Below are 13,351 nucleotides of genomic sequence, written 5' to 3'. Positions count from 1 at the left end.
CTGGAGTTCTTTTAAGTACCACTTCTTTTATATTACATAAAAATAAAAACATGACTGTTACCTTTTGTGTGAACCAAAGGATACTTCAGATCTCAGAGCTGCCAATCATATGGTACTAAAGGTTTTTAAGATATCCATTACCTCTCAAGTTTGAGATTGCCTTTTTTTATATATATATATCTATGGAGTGTTTTTTTTTTCTCATTCTCTCCTGTTTGAAGGTAGTACCTTAACTTCATATGCCTCTGACTGCCATAAGCATTTTTGATTCTGGGCTACATAACTCCAGAAAAGACAATGAATGTGTAATTTCTGTGCCGATATTTCAATGTTTTTAATTCTATGTTTTGATTATAAATCACATGCCTATTAAGAGAAATGAAGGGGAGGGTGATGTATAAATGTAGTGACTTGATTATTTTCAATGGTATTTTGATACCAGATCATTGTTATCTTTTACATGTTCTGAAGTTTTTAAAGGATTGTGGCAATAGCAGCTTCCCTTGACCAAGTCGATCTTCTGACCATCACCTGGAGTAGGGAGCCCTCCTTTTTTTTAACTACTGAAGATCTTAGAGGAAAACTCCAATCATTTGGTATATATTTTTGGTGGCTGATTTTATTTCCCCTGGAGAGTTCTCTAACTCGTTTCTAAAACAAACAAAAGCAGCATGGAAATGAATAAAATACTGGGGTTGAGAATGAAAATTCAGTGGATGTTCACAGTTGCCCAATAGGTATGACCTGTGAATGATGCTAAAAAGTGTTATGTTTGGTGGCAGGCAACTAGAGTGACAAGCCTGGGGCAGAGGGAAAAAAACCTCTCCTACCACGTAGCTGTAAGTATCTCATACAATAGCATTGATCTGATGGAAGTTACCTTCAGTGCTTAGGCTGAAGTAACCCATATGGTGAATTCAGGATAAACAGATACTGAGGATGAGGATCTTCTGGGATTGGTTTCAGTTATAGTAACAAACTGGCTAGGGACCAGTTGTAGTACTGGTCCCTTAATGTTTCAGTCATGAACAAAGTTATTTTGGAGTCATCCTGGTTCTAGATGTTGTAGGCAAATTTCTGAAACATCTCTAAGAAGGTACCAGTTAATTATATGCTTAATATTGGCAATAAATATAGTTTTGTATGGGCCTGTTGGCATAAGCTCAGATAATCAGAAAGAAATTAGAATGACTCAAATGTGATATGTTCTGCTGAACAGTTCCTGCTCCCTCTCCCACATGTGCTGTCGTGGGATATTGGTATAGTTGCTGCTGTTTCAGCAAGCCACCAGAAGAAAATGCTCAGCTTGAATTTCATGACAGTGTTTGAGCATCTCCATGGTATATATTGAAATATCAGTGTGCTGTGATGCAAAGCTTACCTTTGACGATATTGAATGTGATATAGCTGTAGAGAAGTACTTCCTTGCCTTATGTGAGGATTTCAAGCTTATTTAAATTATGTAGACAAATCAAAGTGGCATTGCTTAATTTTTAGCAGGTATAACAAGCAGGTATAATAAGCAGGTTAACAGTAAAATGCAAAATACGTCACTTTGAAATTTCAAACCAAAGTTCCTTGACTTTATAGACGTAGGAAATTATGGACTTGAACATTGGACATTCCTGTTTACATATAAAAGTTCAGAGCTGAGATCATGGTAAAAAATGAAAACAGAAACACTTGAGAACTGTGGACCATATAGGTGCAATTTAAAATCTGTTCCAGCATCTGACCAGACTGAACTACTAAAAGCACATACCAAACCTATCTTATGGTTAAGAGTTGGGATTTATTTTTTATATGAGAAAATTGCCACTATTACATAACATACTCAGGACAAAGAACTTTGCTCAGGGAACATATCATATAATGTTGTTGTTTCTTTACAGTGTAGTCTACAGTCCTGCTTACTCAAAACAAGCCAAATAACAGAACTTTGTGTGAGTATGTGTACTTGATATTAGCAACTACCTCCAAGTTTGACCGAGATCAAAATCCTGAATAGCAGATATCAGTTCTTCTGTTTTTATTTCATGTGAAAATCCCTCAACTCCTTCCAGATGTGAAGATCACTGATGTGAGCACATGGTTCATTTACATGGGTTAAATACTGTGTTTACAGCACACAGCTACCTCATAGTTGATACATAGCACACCTTTATGCTGCTCCAGCCTCACGTGGCTGACAACTCTGGTACAGAATCTTTTTTATCTATATTATAGATAGCAAATCACAACTGTGTGTTTTTGACAAACTCTTGTGAATAATGAAGCATCTTGTTTTAGTCAGCTAAGGCTCCAAGTATTTTCTTGAAATTATCTTGTATTTAGTTTAAAGAATTATGGGCACTCTTCTACTTAAGCAAAACAGAACACAGAAGCAATCTTGGAAATAGCTGCTTTGCCCAGAGGTGGGGGGCAAGAAGGGGTAGCAGGAATTTGAGGATGAGGGGAGCTCATGCTGGGCAAACAGTTATAAAAGATGTCAATCTCCTTCATTTACATGTCTCTGCTGCCCTGTATCCAAAGCATATTGCAGCTCCCGAGGCTTAACTAACTAGCACTGGCTTGCCAAGGAGTGAACTCAAAAGTGCAATGCATTCCTAGCTACTGAGGGAAGAGGGTCTGTGAATTAAGCTGTCCCTTGACCTCACCCTCGTGTCAACACAATTGTAATTCCTAAAGAAGATGCACTACCAGTCTCTTAGCCTGTAAGCTACATATTTGCTACATGGCAGATTATAGTGGAAGCATTTTTATACTTGCATTTCTAGTCTTGGGATGTATTTTTAAAATGGAAAGATTCTTAGAAAGATTTTCACCTGCTTTTAACTTGGAAGTTTAGTGTGCAATGTAAAAAAAAAAAAAAATACCAGCAACATGTTATTAACATCAGCCCACCTCCAAATATAGGATATTTTTTATTGCCAATATTTTTTTTTTCCTTGAATTCTGGCTCAGTTTTATTTTGCACCAGTGCAGTCCCAAGTTACTGCTGGTTGTATTTAGTTTGTGAATAGAAGCCCATAAGTGTTAATAGATTCTAACGTTCACTGTATGATGAGTTATACAGGCCATGGGAAATCTCATTAAGTCTTAAAGTTAACTTAAATTAATTTATGTTTTCTCTAAGAAATGTTTATCATAAAATATATATGTGTGTTTCCCACGGTTATAAAAATTGGGAAAGTATGTACAAGTACAGCCGCACTGACTTTAATTTTCTAGATGTCTTAATGAGATTTGTTTTAGGAAAGAACACTTGTTGAAAGCTTCGAATTCTGTCTTGCATAACTGTCAACAGCCTCTTTAAGATGTGGTGATTGTGTGATCTGATTCCTAGTTGTTCACTTAGAGTGGAAGGTTGACCTATGATTCCTTGTTAATTTTATGTTTGGAACAAAGCTGCAAAGTTATGGTAAAGTACTGTACTGTGAGAAAGTATTATATTTAATACATCTGTGGCTTAACCCTTGTGAGAGTTACCAGCTTGAACATAATGTCGTTGACTACCTCTTGAATTGCCTACATCTGTCAGCCACTGGCACCCGCTACCAAGCTGGCTTTAATTAGTGTGTGTTGCTTTTTTGGTGTTAACAACTCTAACCATACTAGAGACCAAAGTGGACCCTGATTTCTATATGTCTTTAATACGGTGTTTTATCTAGTGTTTTGAAGTAATCCTGTGTAGTATTTAGATCACCTCATTGTCCATTTTGACTCATGTTGTTTACAAGTGAAGAAGAAAAACACTTGAACTGTCTGTTTCTAAAGGACAAAAATGGAGTCGATGTTTGGAATGGCACTTCTCGCATGGTCAGTCACCTCGGTGGACTGAAGCGCTATTTGTCTTTCTGTAGACATGGGTTTATATTCTCACTTCATGCTTCATGTCTTATTCTTTCAATTATGGATATTTTGAGGCTTAAAATTACTTGATTAAAAATAAAACATATAACGTTGGCATTTATGATTGGTTTTGGAGATTTTGTTTGTGTGTGTGTTTGTGTAGATATGAGTGTGAGAGAGAGTTGGGTGATTGCTAAATTTGAAAAATTTAGTCAGTACCTACACCATTTAGTCAGCACCTTAGTCAGTACCTACACCAGTGTCACCATAAGTTAAGTTTTTAACACTCTCAGATAGTGGTGTTATTTATTATCGTGAAATTTATTTACAAAAATACAAACAAGAAAAGTGGGTCCTGCTATCATTAGGAATTATCTTGTGTTTCCAACAGAGATTGTGAAAGTTTGTGAATCAAGTCATACTTTGGTCAGAAAGAGTGGCCTGACATAAAAAATTTTTAAAGCCTTTTGGAGAAATAATTTTAGAATTTTCTTAATGGGTTTTCCTGATAATTATGATGGTGTTGAAAGGAACAATCAAATCCTGGATATATCAGTATCAAAAATCTAAAATGTGAATGTAAGTGGACCCAGCAATTTATGCATCATTGTACAATTTGGTAAAACTGTTGAGCTCTATAAACTGGGAAATCCCATCATTATTTTAACTTCCCACCACTCTACACATGGATAATTCACTTTATTTTTTTGGCAGTCTACTAGGACTCCTACTTTTCTCTTGGCCATCTTTAAGGGTATCAAATATATTCACATATTCACATTCTTATTCAATGATAGATGATTCACTTAGGATGCGAAGAACATTTTGTTAAAAAAGAAAGTGTTAGCCTGGCATGGTGGTTCACAGCTGTAATCCCAGCAACTGAGGCAGAAGGATCGAAAGTTCAGAGCCAGCATCAGCAATTTAGCAAGGCCCTATGCAACTTAATTGAGGCCCTGTCTCAAAATAGAAACTAAAAAGGTTTGGGGATGTGGCTCAGTGGTTAAGAAACCCTGGGTTCAATCCCCAGTATCCAAAAAAAAAAAAAAAAATAGTATTGTACCTTTAGAGAATATGGAAAACCTTTTAAAAAACACAATCCTTTCACCTGAAAGTAGCTAGTAATACTTTAATTGGTCCTTTTAAAACATGGAAACCCTTTAAAAGTAAAAATAACACATAGTTCTGTTACCTAGAAATAACTTACATTTTATTTATTTTTCATCTGGCCAGATAAACAGGTGTGTATACACATACAGATGAGGATGATTTTTAAAGTTAGGTTACATTATATATGGTTTGGAGCTTATGCTTTTTCCTTAACATTTATGATATGATGTTTTGTCATATCAGGGCTGAGGATATAACTCAGTTGGTAGAGCGCTTGCCTTGCATACACAAGGCCCTGGGTTCGATCTCCAGCACCAAACAACATTTTGTCATATCAATAAAAAATATTCAGAAACAACACAATAAATGCGCATTTGGTTGAGGCCAAAGGATGGCCTGGTTTGGATGTAGGACAAAGGGAGAAGAGACAGAAACAGCATCCCCAAAGAACCAGAACCAAAGTATGGTCTATTGCACATGCCAGCAATCAGTAAAAGAGATTAATCTGTCTAGACAAAAGCATAAATACCCATTGTTGGTGTTGGAGGGTAACCAGGGTAGCCAGAAACATGAAGGACTCTCAACCGTGGAAAATGGCAAACATTGGGACCAGCACCACCTTCACCCCCATCTTTTCCCTAAGAACACTTGACACTAGGGGAGAGAATGCAAAAGTGGCAGTCTTACTGAGCGGAGAAAACAGACAAAAAGCTAGAAATTTAAAGGACAAATTCAAAAGAGGAGAGTGCACAGAGAAGGCAGGCCCCCAAACACGTGGGGTCATTTCAAGGCAATGAATCCTAAAACTCAGCAGGAAACAGTAGCAGAGAGCAGCATCAAGGACTAGGGTGAGGCCAGAGGCCCCTCAGGAGTACAAGTGCTCATTTTCATGGTGGTGTCTTGCCTTAGACACCTTCCTTATCTCTCCTGAATCCCACCCCTGAGAAGCTAAAGGACTTAGAGATTTCCTCAGCACAGGGTTCCTCAGCAACTAAGATGCGTCTAGGCAACATCCTGAGTTTTTTGTGTTATCCTACAAGAGGGAGGGCTCAGCTAGGAATAAAGGTCAGGCCCTAGAACTGAGGGTCACACACCTGGAAAAAGCAAAACGGAAACAGACCAATCCTAACAGAGCCTAAAACTAACACTTAATGGAACCAAGGTGGCTAGCTGGACATTAGCTGTCTACTTGCAAAAGCAATCTTAGACCTTCTTGAGAGAGAACGTGCTCTCATCCAGCACCTCAATGGATTTCCATCTGTAAGGTCATATCCAATCATATGTAGCATGCTGGAAACAAAACCTACAGACCACACAAAGATACTGCAGATATTGTACAAGGACTTTAAAAATAAATGTCATAAATATAGGAGAAGTTCCAGAAATGAAACAAATTCTAGGACTAAAACTTAAAATGCCTGAAATTAAGAATTCAACAGATGAGGTTAACAGGCTAGAAGCAACAGAAGATTGCTAAATAGGAAGAACATTCAATAGAAAGTATCCAGATTGATGGACAGAAAATTTTGGTGCAATATGTATGAAATTAATAGCAGAATCTTGCGGGGGTGGGGGGGGGAATAGCAACATGGCCTATATTATTCATTTGAACAGGAATAAAAAGAATATAATACAGCAACTAGAAAAGGTATGTTGATTTTTCAAGATGAAAAGAATTGATCCACTCTTTTGTTTACTGTTTTATTTAGTTATCAGAGAAAATACATAAAATAGCAGAAATGCAATGTTATTACAATTGAACAGCTGGTTCCTTAACAACATTATTATATTGCAAGAAAATTTCTTCACAGTTTTCTTGCTAAAATGATAAATAGAAGCCCCATTGGGCTTCAGTTCTTTGCTTTTATGCTTGAAAGTAGATATCTTTACCATTCCTCATTGTGTATTTGAAACTAGTCAATGTGACAATAAAACAAAGAATAGAGAAGGTGGATTTAAATGTCAGATTTTAAAACGACACTTGCTCCATTCCTCAATAGTGTCTTCTCATGACTTGTTCTTCACATTTCAAGGATCCCCTAGATTGAAGGCAGAGAGAAATGGAACCAGTGGAGTGAGTTGGAAGGTTCTACAAGAGAGGCAGATTGTGAAACTAGTTTCGTGGAAAGTCAAGGGTGAAGGGGCTTCTCATCACTTCCTTTTGTTTCTGTTTTAAGTGGACATTTAAGAACACAATGGAATTATCAGTTTGTGTGTATACACTGGTTCTGAGAAAGAAGTTGGGTGTTGTGTAGTTAAAGTTGGACAGAATATCTTTATTTTATTTGTTTATTTTTATGTGGTGCTGAGGATTGAACCCAGTGCCACACACATGCTAGGCAAGCACTCTACAACTGAGCCCCAGCCCCAGCCCAAATTTGGGTGTTTTAATAATAAAATTCCCTATACCATCATTGAAAAGTAGGGGCTTGGACAATCTGAAGTTTTATAAATGTTTGAAAATACACAATGGTATTGAACTTGCACCTCATGCTGACTTTGTAAAGCCTAGTTTACCACATTTGCCTCCCAGGAAGCTATGCTGGGGAAAGGTAGGACATTGTAGTATATAAATGATAGAAGAACTTGATAACTAAAGTATCAGTGATCCAGTCCAAGATGGCTCTCTAATGAATGTCTCTTTTCTTTTTTTCTATTAAAGAACAAATGTAAGTAAGGCCCATTTAGAATCACAGGAAGACCCAGAACCCTATCCTGCCCTCCTGGAAAGGCAGAGCATTGCATTTGTTTTACCTACCCCAATTTGCACCTCCCATGTAATGTGAAAGTTGTTAGGATCAAAATGGAGCCATCTGTGTCGAGCTCTCAAAACAAAAATGAGTAAAGCTGGGAGGTTCTAGAGAAGGAGTTCTCTGCTCATATGCCTGATAACAGGAATTACTGTAAATTACTTTGGAACCTCATCATAATCTCCAACTGTCCCAAGGCAATCCCCAACCCCACCCTAAAACAAAACAAATACACAGTAAATTGTGAGGCAAGTTTAGATTAAGTGGCTGGGGCTAAGCCTCAGCCATAGTGCACTTACCTGGTATGTGTGAGGCACTGGGTTCAATTCTCAGCACCACATGTAAATAAATAAAATAAAGGTCTATCAACAATTAAGAAAAAAAAATTTTAAAAAAGTTTAGAATAAGAGGTTCTATTTACAAGTGCCATATTGACTTGTTTTTAGTTAAAAATTATTTCTTAATGAAACACTTCCCCCGCTAAAATTTTCCTTGAGGCTTATGTAAAAGATATCTTAAATAATATATGACAATATAAATAGTGTATCCTAATGTATTCCATTATACAATGAGTGTTTGGAAATACAAAAACTCCTTATTAGGGTGGACATGGGCTGAGGCAGACCGGGAAAGGTTGATCAATGGGTACTAAGTTACAGTTAGATAGGTGTAAGAAGTTCCACTGTGCTATTGCATATTAGGATAACTATAGATAAAAAATTATATAGGTATGTTTAATCTGATTTAAACATTACACATTGTGTCATGTATTGAAACATCACATGGTACTCCATCAATATGTACAATATTTTGTGTATCAGTTAAGCATAGTTTTTAAAATTCCTTATGGATAAGGGGGGTGTCTGACTTTAAGAAACTAGAAGAACTAGATTTTCATATTCTGATTGAAAAATATAATAACATTGTTTAAGAAAAAAATAAGATTGAACTAATTCATTCCCGTTGTTGCTCGAAACCACCAGAGGGTGCTCTTCACTTGCTTTCTGAGTTTACCACCTCAGTTACCCTTGGTGATTGATAAATTTATCTAGGAGGACTTCTAACTGGGAAAATGTGTAATTATATGGATTTTGTGGGCTCTTATGTAAAAGAAATCAATGTGGAATTCATGATTCTGATAAAATATCAATATTGGTAAATGTCCAGGACACTTTTTTGTGGGCTGCTGGGATTTAATTTAGGACCTCAAGCATGCTAGGCAAGTGCTTTACCACTAAGCTATACCCCCAGCTCTAGGGCAAAAAAAAAAAAATCTTATCTGAGTATTTCTAGGTCTTATTGTAATAAGAGAATTAAATGGTCATTGCCCATATTGCATTAAACACATATCACATTACTAAACCATAAATTTATCCTTCAATTTTCCAGCTATAAGAAATAAAAGACTTCTTGATTGGGATTGTATTACTTAAAACTTTGGTGTTATTCTTCTCACACAGACTTCTTAGAGGTCCATCCCTGCCCCCATTATCTTAGGAGAAACAATATCTTGTTAAGGTAGCAATGCTATCACACCCAGGTGTTCTGTGTATTGGATTTAAATGTTTATGTACACCAAGAAGCAAGGACAAATCAGATATGAGTTATGAAAGGCATTTTCAAGTATAACTCCTAGCTAGGAGATATTTCACCTTATGTTTTCAGCTATGTGTCACTGATTAATATACTAATAGCATTCACTTTTATAGTGATTTATAGTCTACATGGTTCTTTGAGATTTGGTTCTCCTAAAACCTTGTGAAGTTAAAGATGGAAGATATTAATATTCTTAGGTTATAAAAGCATGTATGACTGGGCTCGGGGGGATTGTATTTATCGTTTAGGTTACATAACCAAGCTCAGAGCTGGAAAAGACACTTAGAATTCTGATTTGAATATTCTTTATTCCCAGATACCAGAATCAGTAAAATAAGCATCTTTCTGACTTTTTTTTTTTTTTTTTTTTTTTTGAGACAGGGTGTTGCTAAGTTGCCAGCCTGGCCTTGAACTTTACCAATCTTCTGCCTCAGCCTCACAATTTGCTTTACAGGTGCTTTTCTTTTCTTTTTTTCCTTTTTTGAGCACTGGGAATTGAACCCAGGGCTCAGGGGCACTTGACTACAGAGCCACATCCCCAGCCCTATTTTGTATTTTATTCAGAGACAGGGTCTCACTGAGTTGCTTAGTGTTTCACTTTAGCTGAGGGTGACTTTGAACTTGCAACCCTCCTGCCTCAGCCTCCTGAGCTTCTAGGGTTAGAGGAATGCACCACCACACCCAGCCACACCAAGCCTTTTTGACTCTAAGAAGCTACAGTACAGGGAAGCCGGGTATAAGGACATAAGCCTATAATTCCAGTGACTGGGGAGGCTGAAGGGGTGAAATACAAATTCAAGGCCAGCTTCAGCAATTTAGCAAGACCCTGTCTCAAAATAAAAGAAAAGGACAGAGGATGTGGCTTGGTGGTGAGCACCTTGGATTCAAAGGTTCAATCCCCAGTACTGAGGGGTGGGGGGAAAGCTAAAGAGAGCCAAAAAAAGTAACTATGAGAGTTAAAAAGATAAAAATTTCCCGCCAATGAGACTGCCTACATTTGCTTTGGTCCAAATGTTTGCATCCATGCCACTCACTCCTAGTCATTCTGCAAACTCACTCTAACACTCCTGCTCCATTGTGCTTCCCCTGGGGGAGGTAGGACCGTCCCTGACTGCACTAGCCTGCCTAGTCCAGGCTGGCCAGCAGCTTCACTCACATCACCTGGTGTGCCTAGATGAGGGGAGGCTCCTGCACGCTACTCCAGACCAGAGCGTCTCACATTCACTACCCATCTGAATCACCTGGGAAGCCTTTAGGGCTCCTGATGCCCAGATAAATTGCATCAGAATCTGATCTCAACATGCAACCAGAGTTAAGAAACACTATTCCCAGCATGAGTTCCTGGAGCTAGAAGTTTAACTGGTTCCTTGAGTAATTCTTCTATGAAAAGTTTGGGGACCCCCTGACCTAGTGTTGTAACAGTGGTCCACTTTATGATTTGAATGTAGCCCTTGCTGCTCTGTCACTGCAACTTATTTGGGAGGTGGGTACCGGGAATTGAATTCAGGGGCACTTGACCACTGAGCCACATCCCCAGCCCTATTTTGTATTTTATTTAGAGACAGGGTCTCACTGAGTTGCTTAGCTCCTCGCTTTTGCTGAGGCTGGCTTTGAAACTCGTAATCCTCCCGCCTCAGCCTCCGGAGCCACTAACTGCAACATATTTTTAAAATAGACATATATTTCTTTCTCTTCCTGTCTCCCTGCTCCTCCCTATTCTCTCCCCCTCCCTAATCTCAGGGGAAGAGGATTACCTTTCTTCCCCTATTTAGGCAGAATTATCTGTCCTGGAGCACACACAAAGGAACAAAGTAAGCCAGACTTTTGGGATGGCACCAGAAGACCTCAGAATTATCTAGCTCCAAATTAACAAGTGAATTACAACTCTAACACATAACAGGTGGAATGTAGTGCTGCAACATGTAACTAAATCATTCAGGGTCACTCCAGGTGAATTTGGGTTGGCATGAAATAACTACACAGACACTGGAAGTACCTTTTTCTTGGGGTCCAGTGACGGCTCACAACCTTAGGCATCTGTTGGAAAGAGTGGGGACACAGAGGGAGGTTCCATGGAATGTTCTTTCCAAATAAGGCAAAGGGTCAGGTTTCTGGGGGTTGAGTCTAGCTTCATGATGTCTTGTGGTTAGTAGACTGATTGACATCTTGGCAAGACTGACACTCATCTCAGGTGCTGTGTGGGAACACAGGCAGAGTAAGAGGAAAGTGCACACGTGTGTTGCACGGCTCAAAGAGCACGCAACACCAGACCAGTCCTCCCATATGCTCAAATGCTCATAGTTCACACACACAGCCTATGGCTGGCCCGTGACAATGTAGCCTTTGAATCACCCCTTTAAAAGCCCCGTGTTCTTGCTGATGGGCAAATCACATTCCATGAACAGGATAACACGATCACGTGAGAATAACTTTTGAGAAACTCTAAATGGTTTAAAAGAAAACATTGAATATTGGTGATGAAAGGACCCAATACATTTCTGAATAGTGGTAATGATATGACTTAAGCCCACACAGCATTAGTGAAGGACAGAACAAGCTTGTAAATGTTTTTCTGGGTAGGCAGGATAGCGGGGTGGGGCATCTGGAGACTCCAACTTTGGAGTCCCCTGTGTTTCTCCTTTGCTAGCAAAGCAATAAAACGTCTTCCTTTTTCTCCAAACCGTGTCCTTGTTATTGGATTGGCGTCAGGGACAAGGGCTGAGGTTTTGGTAACAGTGCCAAGAAAAGCACTGGTCTGTGAATAGGAAATCTTTGGGTTCGAGCCTTAGTTGGAGCTCTGGTTTGGACGTGTCTGTGGGAAGTCAACTTGATCCACCTGCTCATCCCTTAATAGTATTTGGAGGTAGGGCCTTTGGGAGGTGAGTAAAACTAGATGGGGCCTGAGATGGGCCTCCAGGATTGCATTAGTTCCTCTACAAGCAGAGAGGCCTGAGCTAGCAAGTTGGCTCTGTCTTGCCATGTGCTGCCCTGTGCTGCAGAATCCCCACCAGTAAGGAGACCCTTACCAGATGTGGTCCTATGACCCTTGGAACTCCAAAACTGTGAGTTGAATTAACCTTTTTAAAAAGAACTTACTCAGGCCCCACTCCTTTAACCTCTGCCGCCTCCGCCGCCACTTCCCGGGCAGAGAGAAAGCAGGAGAGGAGCCCACGTCACGTTGCCTGTCACCTAGATCCTCCAACCCCACCGCCCCAAGGAGTCTAAGATGTTTTCCTGCACCAAGCTCACCTGCACCCCTGCTCTGATCCGAGCTGGATCCAGAGTTGCTTACAGACCAATTTCTGTATCCGTGTTATCTTGACCAGAGGACTAGACCTGGAGAGCGCTCTACAGTTTTTAATGGGGCCCAGAATGGTGAATGTCAGCTAATCCGAAGGGAGTTTCAGACCAGTGCAATCAGCGGAGACATTGATACCGCTGCCAAATTTATTGGTTCAGGTGCTGCAACAGTAGGAATGGCTGGTTCTGGTGCTGGTATTGGAACAGTCTTTGGCAGCCTTATCATTGGTTATGCCAGAAATCCTTTGCTGAAGCAGCAGCTGTTCTCATATGCTATCCTGGGATTTGCCTTGTCTGAAGCTATGGGTCTCTTTTGTTTGATGGTCGCTTTCTTGATCTTGTTTGCCATGTAACAGAAATTACTACTTGAAATGTTGGCATTCATAGTAATTATGGATGTAATTCTGTGTATCTTACTATGTGACTCCAAAAACTGTAGTATTAGTGTCATGGAAATGCACATTATTTCCAAAGTCATTTCATTAAAGATGAAAAATTTAAAAAAAAAAGAATTAACTCAACCTCAGGTATTTCATCATAGGAACAGAAAGAATAAGATACTTGCATTTAATTGTTCTAACCATAGTTTCCTCACCTGTCAAGTAAGGGGATGGGATTGATTAGTTAAGAGCCATCAAAGTGTGGTCTCCTGCTTTAGTCAGCTTTTTTGTTACTGTGACCAAAAGACCTGACAAAAACAACTAGAGGAGGAAGTGTTTATTTGGCTCATGGTTTCAGAGGTC

The 13,351-nt window shown here is 39.1% G+C and overlaps 1 pseudogene; it reads left to right on the top strand.

Annotated features, from left to right (window-relative positions):
• Positions 1–12,534: 12,534 nt before the first annotated feature.
• LOC143402427 (ATP synthase F(0) complex subunit C3, mitochondrial pseudogene) lies at positions 12,535–13,011 on the top strand (annotated as a pseudogene).
• The last annotated feature ends 340 nt before the right edge of the window (positions 13,012–13,351 follow it).

The sequence above is a fragment of the Callospermophilus lateralis genome, chromosome 6 (genome assembly GCF_048772815.1).
Source record: "Callospermophilus lateralis isolate mCalLat2 chromosome 6, mCalLat2.hap1, whole genome shotgun sequence".
NCBI classification, from domain to species: domain Eukaryota; kingdom Metazoa; phylum Chordata; class Mammalia; order Rodentia; family Sciuridae; genus Callospermophilus; species Callospermophilus lateralis.
The sequence above is the reverse complement of the archived record's forward strand: the minus strand, read 5'-3'. Positions and strand labels throughout refer to the sequence as shown.